This window comes from Coloeus monedula (assembly GCF_965178545.1).
Source record: "Coloeus monedula genome assembly, chromosome: 13".
Classification (NCBI taxonomy): Eukaryota; Metazoa; Chordata; class Aves; order Passeriformes; family Corvidae; genus Coloeus; species Coloeus monedula.
Window position 1 is genome coordinate 19,952,231 of NC_138793.1, and position 19,715 is coordinate 19,971,945.

The 19,715-nt window shown below is 50.9% G+C and overlaps 1 protein-coding gene across 1 annotated transcript in view; it reads right to left on the minus strand.

Moving 5' to 3' along the window:
* ANKRD11 (ankyrin repeat domain containing 11) overlaps positions 1-19,301 on the minus strand; it is a 131,880-nt gene extending 112,579 nt beyond the window's left edge. Inside the window, exon 1 of the mRNA XM_082290257.1 lies at positions 19,113-19,301. The gene's annotated coding sequence lies outside the window, so the exon portion shown is untranslated. The remainder of the gene's footprint in view (positions 1-19,112) is intronic.
* Between the last annotated feature and the right edge of the window lie 414 nt (positions 19,302-19,715).

Consider the following 19,715-nt stretch of genomic DNA (forward strand, 5'->3'; position numbering starts at 1 on the left):
TTTTCCTGTGCACTCCGTTGGCACAGCTCAGTGCCTGCCTGTACAGCCTGACACAGCACAGCCAGAGCTTTCACCTGCTGAAATGGGGAAAAATGCTTTAAATCCCATTATAATTCCAGAACCTGAGCAAATAGAGACTGGGGAGTGGGGGAAGAACCCATGAGCAGCAGCACTACAAACCCCACAGATGTCTTCCATAAATATCCACGGGTTCCTTCCACAACAACAGCGATTCTATTCCTGCCTGGTTACAGCACGCAAGTCAGATAAGAATCCCAACAAATGCTGGAGTCTGGGAAAGAAAACGTGCCACCTCTACAGAAACAGTGCAGAAATCCCTGTCTCTGGAGCTTTGTCTATCCCATCCCAGTGAGAGCCAGAACACCCATGCCCAGCACAGCAGGAAAGCTTTCCTGGCCCCTGCCAAGGGATGGACAGCAAATATGGATCATCAGATTTGTGGCAACTTCCCTCAGGAGCCTGGAAAAGCACCCCCAGACCACTCCACGCAGCTCAGCACTCTCTAGAGAGAGGAGGAAAAGAAGAGGTGTTGCTCTGTAGATCTGAAAGGGGATAAAGAGTTGTTTCCAAGAAATCCACATAAATTTGAGATAAATACCTCCCCTGCAGCCTATCAGGGGCTCCCAGCACAGCCATCTCCAGGTGCACACACACAGCAAACCCTCACGTTCTGCAGCCACTCCCACCCTTTTCGGAGAGATTCCCAGCACTGGGGTGAGCTCCAGGACCTGCCTTTCGCTGCAGTTTACGAACATTCCCGCAGCAATCGCAAACCAACTATGCTCAAACAGCACCAGCTACCCAAGTGAAAAGCCAAAGCACACAGAGAATTTCACTAGTCCTAAAAAAACCACCTTTCAGCGTGTTTGACTGTGACACAACCGTAGCATCAAGTAAAATTTAATTAGACGGCTTTTGGAACAAAAGTAGGTGATAAATTCTTGGTCTTAAAGCTCCTTTATTTTGCCCTGCAGATAAGATGTATGCTGAGATCTACAGTTCTTAAAGCTTGTGTTGTCTGTGCTACTTGATAAAAAATACAAAATAACCTGATACAGTCCTCAAAAACACAGACACTTCAGTGGGCTGAAGAGCCCAAGGTTCAATTTGTCCCACTGTAAAAAGCACAAAGGATGGGAAAGCTGTGATTCCTGGAAAACCACACTGTCCTTTAAGAGTTTTAATTGAAAGTCTGACATGGACAATGCAGTCCCTAGGAACTGGGGGTTGACAGAACCCTAAATTCAGGAATGACCAAGATGTTTCTCCAGTGAATTAGGAGAGGTCAAGATCTGTGATGACACATCATAGAATCACAGAATGGTTTGGGTTGGAAGGGCCCCTAAAGCTCAACTTGTTCCACCCCCTGCCAAGGGCAGGGACACCTTCCCCTATCCCAGGTTGCTGCAAGCCCCATCCAACCTGGCAGTGGACACTTCCAGGAATGAGGATTAAGCTCCAAGATGTTGAACTTCACTGACCCAGTGAAGGCAAGAAGCGAGGATGTCCTCTGGAACTAAAGCTGTAATTTAAAATGAGCTCAGAGCTGCTGCCATAGTTCAGGCTCCTTCTCCTTTCCATTCCTGCTAAATACAAGTGAGGTGGGACAAACACATCCTTGCCCTCCCCAGACTGAATCCCTCCCTGTGACTTCACTACAAAGTCCCACTCAGTTCCCTCAGTACCTTCTCCGAAGAGAAGCAGGAGGGTGAACGACACCACTAGGCCACGACAAGCTCCACTTTATTTAAAAATGAATGTGCATTTCTTACTCTGTGCTAAATTTTAACACATCGAGAAAATACAATTTTTCAGGAGAAGAGTGACAGACAGACACATTTGTCACCTTTGCAGTCCCAGACATTTGCATCCGTGTAATTCCGTGGCAAATTGGATACAGGTTACTATTAATACCTGAACTATTTCCTTTCCTTTCTGAACGCTGATTGGTGAAAAGGATGCAAGCATCCCATTTTAAAGCACACTAATTAGCCAAGGAGGAGTCAAGGAAGTCACTGTTCAGCCTTCAAGAACAGACACAGTCTCCCTCACAGAGAGAAAATAAAACCCAGCAAACAGCCATGGAGTGGATTCTGGTTGGATTCTGAGCAGGTTGAGTACAATCTCCCCAGCCAAGAAAACTCTCTGTGGAGACAGCAATGTTACAACCAGACACTTCAACAACTCAAATACAGGTTTCTCAGGAATATGCAGGTGGCAGCAGCCCCACACCCAGGTACGTAGGATCAGACACCATTACCTGGCTGGACAACCTAGGAGGTCCCCAGCAAGCAACATGAAAAAGGTAATTGTAGAATGTGTTCAAGTCTACAATTCCTGAGTTATAAGTGCCTTACAACCACCTCAAATTACACAGCAAAGAAAGAGCTGAAAGGAAGCACCTCCTTGATTTCCACATGGCATCCCTCCCCTATTGTCTGGGGCCTGGCAAGTTAAGGTCAGAATAAAAAGATTCCTTAAAAATCCCACATACATTGAAAGCACCTACAGCTTCCACTGATCTTTTTTCCTTTCTATTCTAAGCCCTGAACAGGTTTAAGTAGCAGTTGTCATCATTAAAGAAGCTGCTCCCCTCCCACTTTCCATTCTCCCAAGACAGGAGCATCCTGGCAGCACCAGGCACAGGTAAGGAAGGAACAGCTGCCATCTCGCTCAGGTACAGAAATCCAGTCTGGAAAAGGGTGTGAGGAGGGCACAGGCCACCTCAGCCACGTGTGATCAGAGAGCATTGCTGAATAATGAAATAAGGAAATATAGTCATTAATAATAATAACAATAAAACAAGGAAGTCAAATGTCTGTCTGTGCCCACCGAAGCGCCCCAGCCGCTCAGAGGGGCTCGAGGGATATGGGTTCTGCCCCTGCTCAGCTGCTGGCACCCAGCTTCTCTCTCGGGCCACTCCAGAGCTTGTCCATAAGTCGGCTGAACCTGCCAGCCCAGCAGAAAACTCCTGAAGTTCCTCTGTCCCCCGGCTGGAGGGTGTGGGAGCCTCACCCCCCGCAGCAGCACAACCCCGCTGCGGCCGTGCCACGACACCGCGCCCCGGGAACAGCCACAAACGCCCGGAGAAAGGGCACAGCCCTCCCTTCCAACACAGGGCCGTCCAAACAAACAGCACAGAGGGTGGCAAGGAAAACGCTCAGAGGACAAAAGGACGGAGTCAGGATTAAACCCAGTCCCTTGATCCCCGGCCAAATGGCCGACCCATAAGCCCACACAACTTCCAGAGCCAATTTAAAATCCTGAGTGTGCTATACTTCAGGTTATAAAATCATATTTAGACACACATTTTGAAGTGTTCTTTGCTCTGCTGGTGGCTAAAAACAATTCCTTTGTCATCAAATCCTGCTTCGGCAAGCTGACGTGACGTTTTTAACTCAGGAAATAAGATAATTATGGTTCAAGGTAAACAACTACAACTGTGCATCATAAACAGTTTCTAATTTTAAGCCTGAGTCCCTCTAATGCCATCCATATTTTAAAGACAGTTTCCTTACAAATGGTTTAGGTTGTCTGAGCAGCTTGTGACTGAGCCTGTGCTAATGAGCAGCAGCACATCCCAGGAAAACAGAGGCTGGTGGAGAAGGTGAGCTCCTGTGTCAACCCCACGGGATGGTTTGGGTTGGAAAGGACCTTAAAGCTCATCCAGTCCCACCCCCTGCCGTGGGCCAGGGACACCTTCCACTATCCCAGGTTGCTCCAAGCCCCAGTGTCCAGCCTGGCCTCGGACACTTCCAGGGATCCAGGAGCAGCCACAGCTTCTCTGGGCACCCTGTGCCAGGGCCTCCCCATCCTCACAGCCAAAAATTTACTCCTAATATCTAATCTAAATCTTTCCTTCTTTCAGTTTGAAGCCGGTCCTCCTTGTTCTGCCACCCCAGGCCCTTGTCCAAACTCCCTCTCCAGCTCTCTCGGAAGCCCTTTTATCACCTCAGAACCTTAGGGGTTCTAAGGTCTGCCCAGAACTCTCTCTTCTCCAGGCTGAACAAGCCCAGCTCTCCCAGCCTGTCAAGGTAAGCCAAACATCGAAGGAGGAAAATACACTCTGAATCTTAAATAGCTGGAGAGGCAAAAGCTGCATCTCTCAGAACACAGAGAAAACAAAGCACCGAGAGCGGAGCTACACACGCTTACGCAACCAACCCTCGCTGCAAGTCATCCTGGATCCCAGACCTCAAACGCCCCACTGGCACAAACAGCAGCAATTCAAGTTGTAACTCGTGAAGAGAATCAGCTACTGAGCTGTTCAACACCAGGCAGCAAACACAGCTCCAGCCCCTCCGTGCTGTGTCTAAACCGGCCCTTGTGCTGCTGCTGCTGCCCTAAAATATTCCCAAAGTTACCTGGGAACAAAGGCTGGCAGGAAAGAGCAGCATCCCAGCTGAGCCTGCAGCCAGATAGGCTGGAACACATGGTATGAGCATGGCTGGAGCTCCAGGGAGGTATGGAGGGCACGAGCTGCCTGCCTTGGGGATGAATCACTGCGCTCAGAGGGAGCAGTAACTGCAGGAGTGCTCTGAGGTGTTAGCCTGGCAGGCTCTCATTCCTCCTCATCCCAGGAAAACGTGCTAAATTACAACCAAATGAGCCCAGCTGAAGGGGGGAAGGTGGCAGAGCAACCCAGCTCCAATAGAGAAAAAGCAATCTTACAGAGCTGTGCTGGAAGAGCCAGCAGTGGTCAGAAGTATCCCAAAAGCCAGCGGTGGGAACGCTCCTGCAGGAGCCTGACCGGCGCACAGGAATCACGCGGTGGAGCCAGCGCAGCCTGGGAGAGCTTGCTCCTCCAAAACCTTCCCCCACTAAACAATTCCAAAGCACCCCACCCCATTGCTGCTATTGTTGTCAGAGAGGGAATTCCAACCAGAGCAACGATTTCCACGGCACTTTTCTGTCGGAAGAAGAAAACTGGTAACACAGCACAGTAAAAATACAATCTCCACAGTAGTTCATCCAGTACCACAAGTCCCCTTCCTAAAGGGAGCAGATGAACGTGCCTGGAGTCTGCTGTGCAGCATGGATGTATTTTTAGATCCAAGGATCCAAAGGCAGCGATGTGGTGGAAGCCTCCCAGGCTGGAGATAGCCATGGGAGGTTCATCTCTCCACACCCTGGAGAGGGCAGCTCATTAAGAGGCTGCTCAGAGCAGAAGGAAACAATTCACCCATTCCCCGAAGAAATCCCTCTTCCCACGACTGCACACAAGGCAGCTCCTCTAAACTCCCCCTAAGCTCATCCCGATTTGCACCATTTTTGGGGAACAGCAATACATTAAAAGTGCTCTTTCTCCCCACATCTCTGGCACAATTAATGGAGATAAATTCAAAGCTGCATCCATGGCACAACATGGGATGAGTGGCTCAAAGTCAACCCGAGCGTCTACGAGACTGAAAGGAGCAGAACAACAGTTTGGCTTTCTACTGTTTTATCTGCAGTTAACACTTTTCAATGAGTACTGGTAAAGCAGCATCAGCTGCTGGCCGAATCCAAGTGAGTGAAGCATGAAAAATATCATGGAATGGTTTGGGTTGGAAGGGATCTTAAGCACACCCCATCCTGTTCCACCCCCTGCCATGGGCAGGGACACCTTCCACTGTCCCAGGCTGCTCCAAGCCCCAATGTCCAACCTGGCCTTGGGCACTGCCAGGGATCCAGGGGCAGCTCCAGCTGCTCTGGGCACCCTGTGCCAGGGCCTGCCCACCCTCCCAGGGAAGGATTACTTCCTAATATCCCACACAGCCCTGCCCTCTGGCAGCAGGAAGATATTCCCTGTGTCCTGGCACTCCAGTTCCTGATGAAGAATATCCTCAAAGTGAAGCTTCCAAGGGAGCCAAACACGGCCACGGCCACCAAAGCTGCTCTGCTCTCCTGGCCACCACGAGCCAATGTTTAACCCAATTATCAGGTGCAGGAGTCCATTCCCAGGCCACAAAAGGTGATTTAGTCACATTAGCTTCCACCTACAACAGTGCCATCCATCACCAACCCTTCAGGGACACACCTTTGGGAAAAGCACCTGGCAGGTGTGCAGGGATCACTGCCTCAAACCTGGGAGTCCAAAAATAGAATAAAATGCAGGTAAAACTATGAATTAGAGACTAATCAGTAATTAGAAAGTTTATTATTTCATAAATTGTCAGGTATTCTGATTGTCCCATCCAAGAGCTCAGAGATGGCACTGCCTGGATGCAGATGGCCTCACCTACCCCCCAGCAGAGGTGCCTTTGGGAATCCCAAATGTGCCACCGGGGGACACAAATGCTCAATTCTGAGTATTCATGGGACAACAGGCAGAAAAGGAGTGGAAAAACAAAAATAAAGGAAAAATGCAAAAAGCCTACGCAAGACCCAGAAGTCCTGAGCAGAGCCAAGCCATTTTCAGACTTGTATTAAAATTAGATTGGCTTTAGACTATGAATCACATTCACCCCTCGTGAGCAGCAAAAGAGAACCAACATCACCCAGTGAAAGACAGAAATGCAGAGGAGACCGGCAGCAACCTCTAAAACCAAGGCTCCTCCACACCCTAAGCACCCACTGAATTGAGCTTACACACCTCAAAAACCAGCTCATTTGTAACACTCACAGCAGCCACCGATGGCAAAGCTACTAAAATCTGGTGTGTAGGTCTAGGAAAATAAAGCTTTGCTTCAGCCCTGCCTCCCCTCCTGAGCCCTTCCTCCTCCAAACGCCTGAAATAGGATGTTACGCTACTTGTTTATACGCCATTACAGAAAAACATGCTGGATTTCTTCATCCTGCATTACAGAACAAAAAGTTACCCAATTCCTTCTGCAAAGCACCAAGAAATAACTGTGAGACCATATACAGGGGGAAACATCCACATGCTGGAGTTATCCGGCCTTATGTAACCGGCCATGGGCGTCTGACCACAACCAGCAGCAAAGGAAGGGCCAAACCAACTTCCCTTTAAAACCCACCCAAAAATTCATTTTGAGGGGTCTGATTCAGGATGCAAATTATATTCGTGTCTCTAAGTTACAATTTGAGGTTTCTGCCATGGAAGTACCCAGAGCAGAGAATCACAGGTGGTTGATTTTCTCTCCTTGAGCTCATCCCCATTAACCAAAAATGAATCATTTGCTAATTGGCGAGTTCAGTTTGAACCCATGCCACAGTGATTCTTATCTCAGTAGTTGGAAGGCAGCTCCTTCCAAGGATCCAACAAGCCATGGACAAAGGCAGAGATCAGCATCCTAAAATGTCAAGAATCTGAGCACTGATAATTCTGGAGATCACAGAATAGTTTAGTTTGGAAAAGCCTCCGAGATCGCCAAGCCCAGCACTGCCAAGCCACCAAGTGTCACATTTACACATTTTTTAACACCTCCAGAGTGAGAGGGTTGCCCCTGAGCCTCCTTTTCTCCAGGCTGAGCCCCGTGAGCTCCCTCAGCCACCCCTGGTGTTCCAGACCCTGCCCCAGCTCCCTTCCCTTCCCTGGACACGCTGTGTGGGCTCAGCTCAGAACAGCAGCTGTGCTGTGAGACAGACATGGACAAGGCAGCCAAAAACAAGAGGTGCAAAACAGACCCAAAATCCACAGATGATAAATTTCATAAAATCCATCTTTGCCCCCTTTCTACCTGCTGGCAGCCAAAAGGAAACACAAAAGCACAGACACATTATTATGAAAAGCAAGTCAACTTCTTGTGCAGGGATAAAGATAACAAATGTTTCACTGCTCTGTTTCAAACGTTTCAGATCTTAAACTGAACCCAGGAAAGAACATTACCAGTTAAGCTATTGCAGCAAATGAAATGAAAATTGAAAATCAAGTCTGACCGACATTAAATTTAAATAAATATATCTCAATTCCAGGATCATAATACATAGTTCTTATGACAAAAAACTTCTGGAGAAGGGAAAAACACCCTTGGTAACTCTGAATATTAAGCTAAGGTAGCACAGGCATCTCACAGTTTATCTAAATAAAGTGTCTCCTGCAAAGAGCCCTGGTTCCTCCAGTGCAGGCTGCAGTGTGATTAACAGAGGTCCATTAGAGAGGCAATCCATAACCTGGCTCCTGTGAGGAGTCCCTGCCACATCCGTCTGCGTTTCCATGGCAACCAGGCAGGAAAATATAAAGCAAATTACAGTTAAATGAAAATTATTCTCCATGACAATATATGTTAATGCGGGAACATTTGCAAGGCCATTCCAGATAAAATGTTTACATTCACACATGTGTCTACAAAAATAAATAAAAGGCAGCTGGAGCAGCTAATGGATCATCCAAAGAGAAGGATCAGTCTTCTTCCGCCCCCCACCCCCCAAGTTTTAGTCTATTCATCAGAATAAAATTCTTCAAGCTGAGAGAATGGGAAACAACCCACCTTACACCAGGTATTTGCCCATTTCCAAACAGAAACATTCTTTAAGGAGCAGCTTTTCAGAAGATCTAAAATGCACATTTCTGAATGTTGTGAATCTTTAATTTTCTTAGCTGCAAACAAAGACCACATTTACACCTCCCCATCCCAGCAGAAAATGGTTTCAATGAGAGGTTAAGTTTATATTTAGAAAGATCTGACTGAAACTGGAATAGTGACTTATTTGAATCAACTATAACTTACTAAGAACTGGAAGGTGTTTCATACCTCAGAATTTGGGGTGGTGACTCCACAGCTGGGAGACTCTTATACCCCACCAGGGTTTAAAGGCAGCACAGGCCACAATTTCAGAAATGTGGCTTTTAGAAAAGCCCACAATTAAGGCTGTAAAAGGTGATCCTACTCTCCCACTGTCACAGCTTAGCCTGAACAGTCCTTTTCAAGGGAATGTATCTCAGTTTAGGGAATCTATCTTCTGGAGCATGAGGGAAGTTAATTGGAATGAGGCTCGTCAAGATGCAGCCACTTCGTTATTTTTTTTAACTCCCTTGGCTTGTACCCCAAAGAAAAGCCCAAAGAAAGGAAGGAGGTTATAAACTGACTCACAGTCTGTGCCACTGAAACGCCACGTTTTCAGAAGGGTTTAAAATACTGCCCTGGAAAACAGCCCCCCCTCAGCCGCCTTCCACGGCCGCCCTGCCAAGTTCCTTTCCCATGGAAATGCCTGCCTGTTCGGCGAGTAACACAGGTGCAGGTTTCTTAGGAAGCCCCAGAAAGAGCACAAGGCACTTTTTGAAGGCATTTGGGAGCGCTGGGAACACAGAGCAGGGCATTCACTGCGCTGGCACATCTGAGCTCGCTCCGTGCACGCTCCCACTGACCTCTGCATCTGCCTCCTGCCTCTGCCTACGGAACAATGCTTGGATCATGAGGATCGTAACTTTTTATGACAGTGGGAAAACTGCAATCTTCTCCACGAGTTCACTCCACCCTGCACATAAAACTGCTCATAGGTTCAGCCATAAAGCAAACTCCCTCCTTTGAAGTTCCACTCGGAGCCCTGCGCACGTTGTAAAGCCGAGCTGGAAGAACGCAGCGTACTAAGGTTTTACATAACCACCCTGGCGGAAAGCATCGCTCCCGAGTCATCCGGAGCCACTGTTGACAAAAGCAAGTCAGGTCAGAGAGTATCTGGGTAACAAAACTCCTCACAGGTGAGCTCAGGTTACCCACAAACACCGAAGTCACACATCACCCAATATATTCCAGCCATGCTCCACTTTCCCCGAGGATCAACTTCCTGCAGAGCCCACAGCAGCATTCCCATTATCACTTCAGCTGAGTACTGCTCCTTGGCCCCCTACACCTTTCCCTCCACAGGATATGCAGGCAGAGGGTTGGAAGGGACCTCAGGAGATCATCCAGTCCCACCCCGGCCAAGGCAGGGCCACCTGGAGCAGGTGTCACAGGAACACATCCAGGTGGGTTTGGAATGCCTCCAGAGGGGGAGACCCCACACCCTCCCTGGGCAGCTGTTCCAGGGCTCTCCCACCCTCCATGGGAAGTTCTTCCTCATGTTGAGGTGGAACTTCTTGTGGTTTAGTTTATGTATCTCCTTACAATGCACAGAATATAACTACAAACAGTCTAAAAAACAAAACCTAACCCCTGCCAATGGAACCCCAGCAGCAGTTGCTAGGATCCTCTGCAAACCTCACTAATTGCTGGGATTGGGTTTCCAGGGAAGCTCCTTGCTGCAGCAGTGGAGGGGCTGAATGCTGTTTTCACAAAAGAACTTGTAAAACCCCAGGCTGCATGTCTGCAACAGCCAGGATTTATATTCCAGGCACAAATCAGATTATGCTGCACACACCGTGCTCCCAAGGCTCCAAGCAGGTGGATCCCACCAGGATGAGCAGCCTTCCTGCTCTCCCTGATGGGCTCCACATCCCTTTGAGGAGACCTGACTGTGTCAGATGCCTCCCTGTTAGAAAAGTCATTTTCTCTGTAAACATAAGCAAATACACGCTAATATGGAGTGAGATTCCAGGAAAAACCAGACAGCCTGCAGCTTTCCTGCAGGGAAAAGGGCAGGAGATTCAGGGACACCAGGTTGCTGGGCAGCACTACCACTACTAGTAACCTTGTGGAAGAGAGCCCCATCATACAAATACAGGATAAATCCATAAAAGAGAGATTCCAAGAGCGGATCCAAGCACGGACAGTGAGGGAGATGCAGGAGAGGGAAGGGCTGCTCCCTGTGAGCACCCCAAACATCCCTGCCAGCATTCCCCACACCCCAGGAGCCTTCACCTCAACACACCCACAGCTTCAACTCCCTTCCCAAGCACTTTCCTCCCACCGTGCAAAAACAAGGTCCAGCTCTCCAGAGGGAGAGGAAGATGCAGTAACAACTCAGAGAGAAGGAGAAAGGCAGGAACAGACAGGAGGGGACTTCAAAAGGCAGACGGGCTAAAATTAGAGACAAGAATCTTGGATGAGGAGGACCAAGGCAAGAGCAGACCCTCCATCAGATGAGGCTCCTGGGAAAGGGGAGGGACGGACAGGAGAGAGAAGAAACATCCTGGTGGGTAAAGCAGGGGAAGCTTGCAGACAGAACACACTGCAGGAGGAAATTAAATGCAGCGTTTTAAGACTACAGCCTCCAGCTCCCTAACCAAGGAGCTCTACTCAGCACACCAGGAAAGAGCCACGAAGTTGACTTCATGTCCAATCCCTTCCGCCCTGGACTAACTCAGAGAATTTGTCTCTCACCACAGAACCAGTTTAACACCCCAGTGCCAGTGCTGATCACAGGGGAAGGGAACTGAATTCACCGTGGAGCAGCTGAGTAACACAGGGCACCTCAGATCTCCTGGGAGAGCCAGAAACCTTCCAGGCTGCTGGGAAAACGAGGAACAGAGAACTCAGAGCCAGGAGAGCCATCACACAGGACCCAGGCACGTGCCAGGACAGGCCAGTGCAAGGAGGGAAAGCAGAGCAGCCACCAGCCAGCCTAATTCCCAAACCCAGCATATTCCCCCGTATGTGGGGACAAGCAACCACACGAATAAAAAAGGTCAACATTCAAGGAGAACAGGTTTTCATCTTCAAACCTGTGCACCCGACCCTTGGGCTGCTGAGAAAGGTGAAGTTTCACACACTAAATCCCCAAACCTGCTCATTACAGTCCAGCTTGGATAAATGGACCTGCCTGTGCCGAGCTGCAAGATGAAACCACGGAGACAGCTCGGGGTGGGCAGCAGCCAAGCACCATAACTGGAGCGCCCGGTGGTATCTAAACCCCCCGAGCACAGCCAGGGGCAGGATGTTTGCGTCCCCCCACACACACCCCTTCCCTGCATTACCTCCATCTCTTCCCAGCACCGCCATGGCTAATCCCATCCATCCAAAGATATATGGATATATTTATAGACAGGCTTACATCTCCAGCACATCCAAGGCCTGACGCAACCACAGAGCGCCGGTCGGTGTTGTTACCACAACGCTGACATTTCACAATCTGCCACAGCCATCCTCCTGCAGAAGGTGGAAAACACCAGCCCTGGAGTGTAAAGTCTATCCCAAAGTGCTTTCCATGGGATACAGTCACTGCCACAGTCAGCAGGATCTCAGCCCTTCCACCTCCTCCCTGTAGCAGCTATCAGGAGACCATTCCCAAAGGGGAACTTCTTGGAACTTTATCTTGGCTCCTCCTGGACCTAACCAGCCCGCAGAAACCCAGCCACTTACCAGTCATTTGGAGCTCCTGGTACAACTTGTTTACACAGCACAGGTCACAGGATCGGCTGGAAGGTGTAAGCAGGATATAGTTTTTATGGCTCTGAACTCCTGCCCAGATAAGCCGATAACGCCCCGGCTGGGGGTGGGGAGCACTTTCATGTGTTCGTGATTTGAAAGGAAGAGGCACCACGAACTGCAGCTAAGCAGTTGGTACTTAATAATGAAGCTTCCATTCACCTCTAAAGCTATTTAATGCCTTTTTTTTTTTTTTTTTTGAGTTCCTAATTACACATCCTTTCATTTCACATCCCGATATTGAGGGCAGCACCATATTTCCAAGCCCAGCGCTCCAGCCTCTGGCTGCCGAGCCCTCAGGGACACACTGCCTCCGGATCGTGGTGAATTTTTTAGAGGGTAACATCTCCCTTCCTGACTCTCTGATTCTTCCCCGTGCCTGTGACACAGTTTTAGCAGCTTTATGCTGCTCTAAAGGTAAATTATTTGAGACCTTTTCTATCCTGCAAAGCTGTCAGTCTCTCAAAAATAATTACAGAGCCAACTCCCTCCAGCCTTTGCTTCCCCGAGCCTGGCACCACCCCACCGTGACACCCTGCAAACACCAACATCCTCAGTGAGGACCTGAAGCCCATCACCCAAACCAGGACCACCTTAACATTCCTCTCAGAACAAATCCAACACAGCACAAGAGGAAAGGAGATGCCTTCTCCCTGGAAAAACATCCATTCCCTCACACACAGCTCAGACAAAGCTGCTTTTACACATACTACAAAGTTTTCTACCCTTTCCATTCTCCAGGTCCGGAAATTTCATTACATGGCATTTTAGCCACATACAAACCCAGCACCAGCACAGACACACCTGCACCTAACAGCAAAATAAATATTTCAGTGTTTCCACAAGATATCCAGTGTTGTAACCTTTGGTTTCCGAATCCAAACGCAACATACAATCAATACCTTGCTCCTGCCACTGCAGTAATTCACAGCGGAAGGTTTATTTTAAAAACACTCATCGGGTAAGTTTGGTTTTCTTCGAGACGGGGAAGAAAGGCTGCCTCCAGATTTGGAGAGGATAAATAATTCAATGCCTGAATGCCAAGGGCAGTGTGCACACATCCATATGGCAGGGACAATGCAGACAGTAATATATGCTGCACATCACCACCCTGACAGTGCCTTCAACCCTGACCTAGAAAAAAACATCACTTTCTTCCGACTCCAGCAGCCAACTCCCTCCCCGGCGCTGCCACCCGCTCGCTGTGGGGTTACCGTGGGGAAGCGTCTCCCAGTCCCTCGGCCTTCCCAGGCTGCAATTACAGCCTCTGCTCACAACAGCTACACGGCACGGAGCAGCGCGCCTTACTCACACGGTGAACTCCAGAAAACGGGAACAAACCCGAGGAGACGGAGGCTTCAGACGTCCTCTTTGGGAGCTCACGCCTTCCCAGCCAGCACTGAGAGGGGCAGGAAAAGCCAGGATGGTTTCTCAGACGTGAGGTCTGGCGAGACGCCGGCAGGGCCCCAAGGGAGGAGGAGGAGCAGAGGGAGCAGGGAGGCTGCTCCCGCTGAGAGCCGGCACCCACCCAAGCCCTGCACGGGGCTGCTGAGCCAGGGGGCTCCCGTGCCATCCTCGAGGGACACGGGACCACATGGATCATGTCGGATAGACACATGACCACAGAGATCCCACTGGACGTACACACAGCCACAAAGACCATGTTGGATGCACGCAGCACCAAACAGACCATGTTGGATGGACAGAGGACCACAAAGACCCCCCTGGACATAGAACCAAACCGATCATGTCGGATGGACACGGGACCACAAAGAACCTACTGGACGGACACAGAACCATGTAAGTCATATAGGATGGACACAAGATCATTTAAATCATGTTGGATGGACACAGGACCACACAGAAGACCACCTCTTGCCCCACAGAAGTGGGAAGAGACTGCTCACCAGAGAAACCATCCCTCCTATCCTCCACGGCCCTCATGGACATCAAGCCTGCAGCCACACTCATTTCACACTGCCAGAATTAACCATCACACATCACCCTGCCCCACTGTCCTAGTTTGATGATTTGATAATTCCACTACATCCTACAACTTGAAGAAAACATTAGAATCAAGACAAAGAATTCTGGAGCCCAAAATACCTGATATAATTAACTGCACCTTCTAACATGATTATTTCCTTTCCTGACCCCAATTATTATTCCTGACTCCTTCGGTTTTTTAAAGAGAACTCAAATACAGAGCAACATTAACACCCCAAAGAGTCACATAAACAGAAAAAAAGTCTGAGGGCACCATTACAAACAGACTTAATGGAACTCCAAGATTGGAAATGGATCTTGAAAGCTGTCAGATCAAAGCAAGATCTTTCTCGTCTAAGGACTGAATTACCCTCGGAGCCACAGAGCTAATACCATCTATAAAAATATTTTGCTCAAATAAGTGAAGAACAGCAGCTTTTCATCTGTCAAAAGGTGCGAGGCTTTTATGGGATTAGCCATTCCACATGCAGCATAGAAATTAGAGCAGATTTTTAAAAGCCCCCAGCTCAGCTGACGGAGACTCCACAGCCCGACGTGCACCCGCTTTCTTCACATGCACTCCATGCCGAGCAGATTTTTCGCTGTTATTAGCATTTAAGCTTCTTTTTACTTTTTTTTCCCCCCATACTCTCATAAAAGATTACAAATTGGCATCACTCATAAGTAGCCCCAGCTGAAGCACCACCACCCAGACTCAGAGAAATTAAGGCTTTTAGCCACCCAACAGTTGCATGAGAAAATACACCAGAAAACACCAGTTCTCACACAGGAAAGCTTAAAAAGTGGAGTAGAATGTGCTCAAAACCAGCCTCCAGACCACGGGCACTGACAGCTTCCCACCCCCCTTCCCAGCAGGATTCCAAAGGCAGCACTTTGCCCAGATTTTAAGGCTACACAAACCTGCCTAGGACGCTTGTGATTTCAAATAATTGCCTACACAAGCTTTCCCTTAACATTGATGGGAGTATTTTTTATGGCCGCGCATCGGTGGCACACAAATTACGTAACACTTGGCTGAGAACCCTCCGAAAAAGCAGCTCTGTGCCGCTAATCCCTCACGCAGGAAGGAGGAAAATATTTAAAAGCTGCATACAAATCATTCCTGTGAGTGTCGTGCAGACTGGTTTAAATTAGATGGGGTAAAAATATATGTGAGCTGATCACGAAACACTGGAATCTTTGCTATGGAGACACCGGTTCCTCTCCACAGCCTTTTACAACCGAAGTGCAGGGAATTCTCCCCAGCAATGGAGGGAGCACACAAGCACCTTTACTAGAGCTCATCGAGGAAATACGAGGAGAATAACAACCCCCATGTAAATATTTTCCAGTATTATTTGCTTTGCTGTACTGAAAAGCAGCAGTACCTGCCACTACTTGCTCTGGGTCTACCACCATTAAATCTTAATACCCAGGAGGAATTTCAATCCGTAAGGCAACTGCTGAGCCTGAAATTCAGGTACAGGGCAGGAAGAGGGGCAGACCTCCTCAGAAAGCCATCACTCCATAATTTTACAGAACGTAATTAACCAGCTCCGGCCCTGTGCCTTTCCTTCCCTCGGAGAAGGATTTCTTCACCGAGTAATTAGCCTGTCCCAGTTAAGACTCAAGTCACCACACAACATATTTTCCCCAAAACAAAGCCACATGCACTATTTTAAAAAAATACTGCCATTTCCTCACAGCCACTTAAATCTCTTCCCAGCTTTTGGCTTAGTCACTGCCTGGATCTAAAACTCACTGAAACCAACCTACCACTGTGGGAGCCTCTAAAACCCTGGGTTTATTCCCACACTGGAGACGCTTCATCATTCCAGAGAACTGCCTCCTTTTAATGTATAGAAAAGCTGGAGGTAAGGAAAAAAAAACCTCTTAGTACTTCAAACACATGTCCAAAAGCCACAACATAAAGACAAAGAGGACAGATTAAACGCTGCAAAGACACACTCGTCGGGAACCTTCCTTTGAAGTATCTGCAGGAAACACTGTCATCACGCAGCCATGTTACAATTACACAGTTAAAATAATCAGCACCAGTTGTAAGTAGCCCATCTGGTTCCCTGGAAAGGGAACACTGCTGGTACAGTATTGATTAACATGACGAGTCTCACTGACCCCAGAGAAACACATTTGTCTGCTCTGCTGAGCAGCGGAAGAACGCGGCACAACGCCGCGCTACGCTTCGCTTTGTTCACAAGCATTTGGGGGGACTTAGTCCATTAAAACACGAGTGGAAAATAAAATAATCTTATCAGGTTGCCTACCACACATGAAGGAAGAAATTAAGCCAAAGGGGTTTTGCTCTGGGGCTTTTTTTTAAGACTTCCTCCCCCATCCAAACCCAACCCTCAAACTGGACAATTTGCAGGTTTAAGTCTGAGAAAATGCTGTTGCAACATCATAAAAACAAAAAGCTGCCCATGGAAAAAAAAAAACTGTTCACTCTGAGCCATGCTTTTTTATGAAATGGAGACACAGACAAGAGAGAAGAGTTCACTTCTAAAAGCAGAAGCAGAACTGAACAGCAAAACCAAGTGTGCAACACGAAACGCAACCTCTCCAGTTTCCAGCCAGTCGCGGCAGCCAGCGCCGACATGGCCGGGGCTCCTCGGTCACTATTTACAAGAAGGAGGCAAAAAAGCGCTGGGAACTGAGGGCTCGCTGTGCTCCAAGCCCAGCACGTTGTTTGCTGTACGGGCAACTCGCTTTGCTGGGAGTTTCGAAAACCAACCAACCCCTCGCTCTGACTCAGACACCCCGGGGTGACACAAGCCCCGGCTCGCCCGGACGGGTTCACAGCAGAGCCCTTCTCCAGGCAGGATGTGCCCCGGCAGGTTTGGTACCTCCCGTAGGACTGACGAGTTCTCCTGGAACCGGGGAGACCCGGAGCGCTGCTGCATGGAAAGCGCTGAGCTCCACAAACCCCGACACCCCCAAGGCAGCGCAGACACGGCTTTGAGCCCTGGACCGGCTCCCACAGAGCCCCAGAGCTCGCCCACACAGGCACGGACCACCCCTCCGAGCCAGACCCTGCCCTGCCGAGCGCTTCCCACGGAAAGAAAGCAGGTCACGGAGCTCTGTAACCAAACGCCGTGCCCAGAGTTTCCCCGCCGAGGCGCAGGGCTCGGCGTGGGGCTCGCTCCGCATCACGTTCCAAGCCCCTCCACCACCCCACAGCCATCTCAAGAGTGCTCCGACCTGGAATCTGCCAGAAAATCCGGCCTGTAAAAACGCCAACTTTTTCCCTTTTTAAGCTAATCGAGTTAAATATTGAGCTCCTGGTAGGGCACACACAAAGAATGTATCGATGCCGCTGGGAAACATGTGAGAGTTAATCTCCTTTTCCCTCTCCATGACTCCGTGGAGTGGTTTTCTCCCACAGAAAAAGGAAATAATTGGAGTCATTATATAAAAATGTTCCATTTTATGAACAAACCAAATAAAAAAAGGAGAAATACACTGAGCTCCAAGTTCCTTACATTTATATAAATTTCAGGAAAGCACACAGCCACTACAAAGCAGTACAGATGTTTTCACCTAAAAATCTTTGCCTACAGAGAGAGTAGAAATGGTGTATATACCCCATTTCACAAGCCATCTCAGGAGGGAATTTTGCTTCAAGAGCTGCCTGGAATTCGCTCTCTGCCTATAGAGCCATGTCCCCAGTGGTGAGAGAGCACTTTGTGTACAAAACCAGGAGGGGGGAGGAACCCTTTCCTGCAACTGGATATCAAAACAGATCCCCAAGCCTGGAGGAGAAGCCAAGCCGTAAACACACGGCCCCTGTGCCTCAATGAAGGGCCCGTTCTGAGCCGCACACCCCGGACAGCTGCTCCCTCTGGGAAAGGGCAGAGGGCACCGAGGGCTCGGCTCATCCCGGCTCCCTCCGAGCACATTTGCCTTTCTAAACATGAATCCATCCCCGGGCTGGGGGAGGCTCGTCCTGGGCTGCAGCTGTTTGGGCTTGGGAGGCTCTTTTTTTTTTTTTTTTTTCCCCCCTCTCTTCCTTTCTGCTAAGGGGCAAAGGTGTCGGGCAGCCCCTCCCCGGCACACAAAGGCTCCTCGGAGGACAGAAACACGGAGCGATTTAAAGATTAAACGGGGAAATAAATAAAAGCCGCGGGGCTGGGGCCGGCTAGGCTCGGTGTGGCCCCGGCCCTGCGCACACACACGCAGGGCTAACGCCTACCCGGGGATGATGAAATGGGAAACGGAAATTACCATTTCAGACAACTTTTGGTATTGTTCCTCCCAGCACAGCGCTCACCCCAAAAAGCACTTCCCCCCCTCCCCGCACCCCTGCGAAAAAAACATCCCCACCCCAAAAAACGGGGTCTGGAGAGCGGGGGGGGGGGGGGGGGGGGAAATGGGGCTGCGGGCTCAACACGGAGCTCCGAGTTCCTCCCACGGCTCCCCACGAGCCTACGCACCCCAAAACCCCGACCAGCCACCGGGCTCTCTCCGCGGCCCCTCCAAGCCACCACCTCCCAGCCACGCTGCCTCTCCCTGCAGCCCCTTCACACCCCCTGCCCCCCGGGTGTCGCCCCGCAGCCCCCGAACAGCCCCTCATCTCCTTCGCCGCCCCCCCAAAAACCCAACATCCTCTTCCCATCCGCGCTGCGGCGCTTTCTTCCCTCCAGCCGACCCTGCGCCGCCGCCTCCCCGCACCGGGTCCCACCTCCTGCCGCTACCGCTGCCCCTCCTCGAACCCCCAGCCCGGCCCGGTGCCCCCCCTCCGACCTCTGTCCCCTGGGCCCCCCCGCTCCGGGTGCCTCTCCCACTGCCCCCCCCCCAGCCGCGCAGCCCCTCTCCGGGACCCCCTCTGCCCTCGGCCCCTCGTCCCCGGCGCCCCGGTGCCCCCCCCGCGCCATCCGCCCGCCGCCCCCCGGCGCTTACCGGTGCTCGGCGCTCAGCGGGCCAAGGGCAGCCCCGCGGCGGAGCGAGGCCTGCGGCTCGGCCGGCCCCGCCGCATAGAGGGGGGGCTGCGGGGGGGTTGCGGGGCGGTTTTGGGGGGTCCGGGGGTCCCGGGGTCCGGCCCTAGCGCGGGGGGCGCGCGCCGTGGCGGCTCCGGGCCGCGCGCTCCATCCCCCGCGCGCCTCTGAGACAGCGCCGCTCATTGGCCCGATGAAACGGCGCCGCTCATTGGCGGACACGGCGATCCGGGGTGGGGGGAGGAGCCGCAGCGCCCCCGCGCCCCCCCCCCACCGCGGTGGCGCGCGGAGGCTGACGGGAGCGCGGTGGCGCGCGACGTGTCCCGGCAGCGCCGCCGCCCATTGGCCGCGCGCGCCGGGCGGCGCTTCCGGGGCGGGGCCAGCAGGGGGCGGGAGGGGCCCGGGGACCCCCCGGGAGCGGGACCAGGATCGGCACCGGCAGCGAGAGCGGCACCGGAACCGGCCCGGAGGGACGTGTGGCCTGTGCCCGGGATCGGGACCGGGATAGGCCCCCCCCCCCCCAAGGACTTGCGGGCTGAGCTGAGCCCCGGGACCGGGCCCGCCGCGC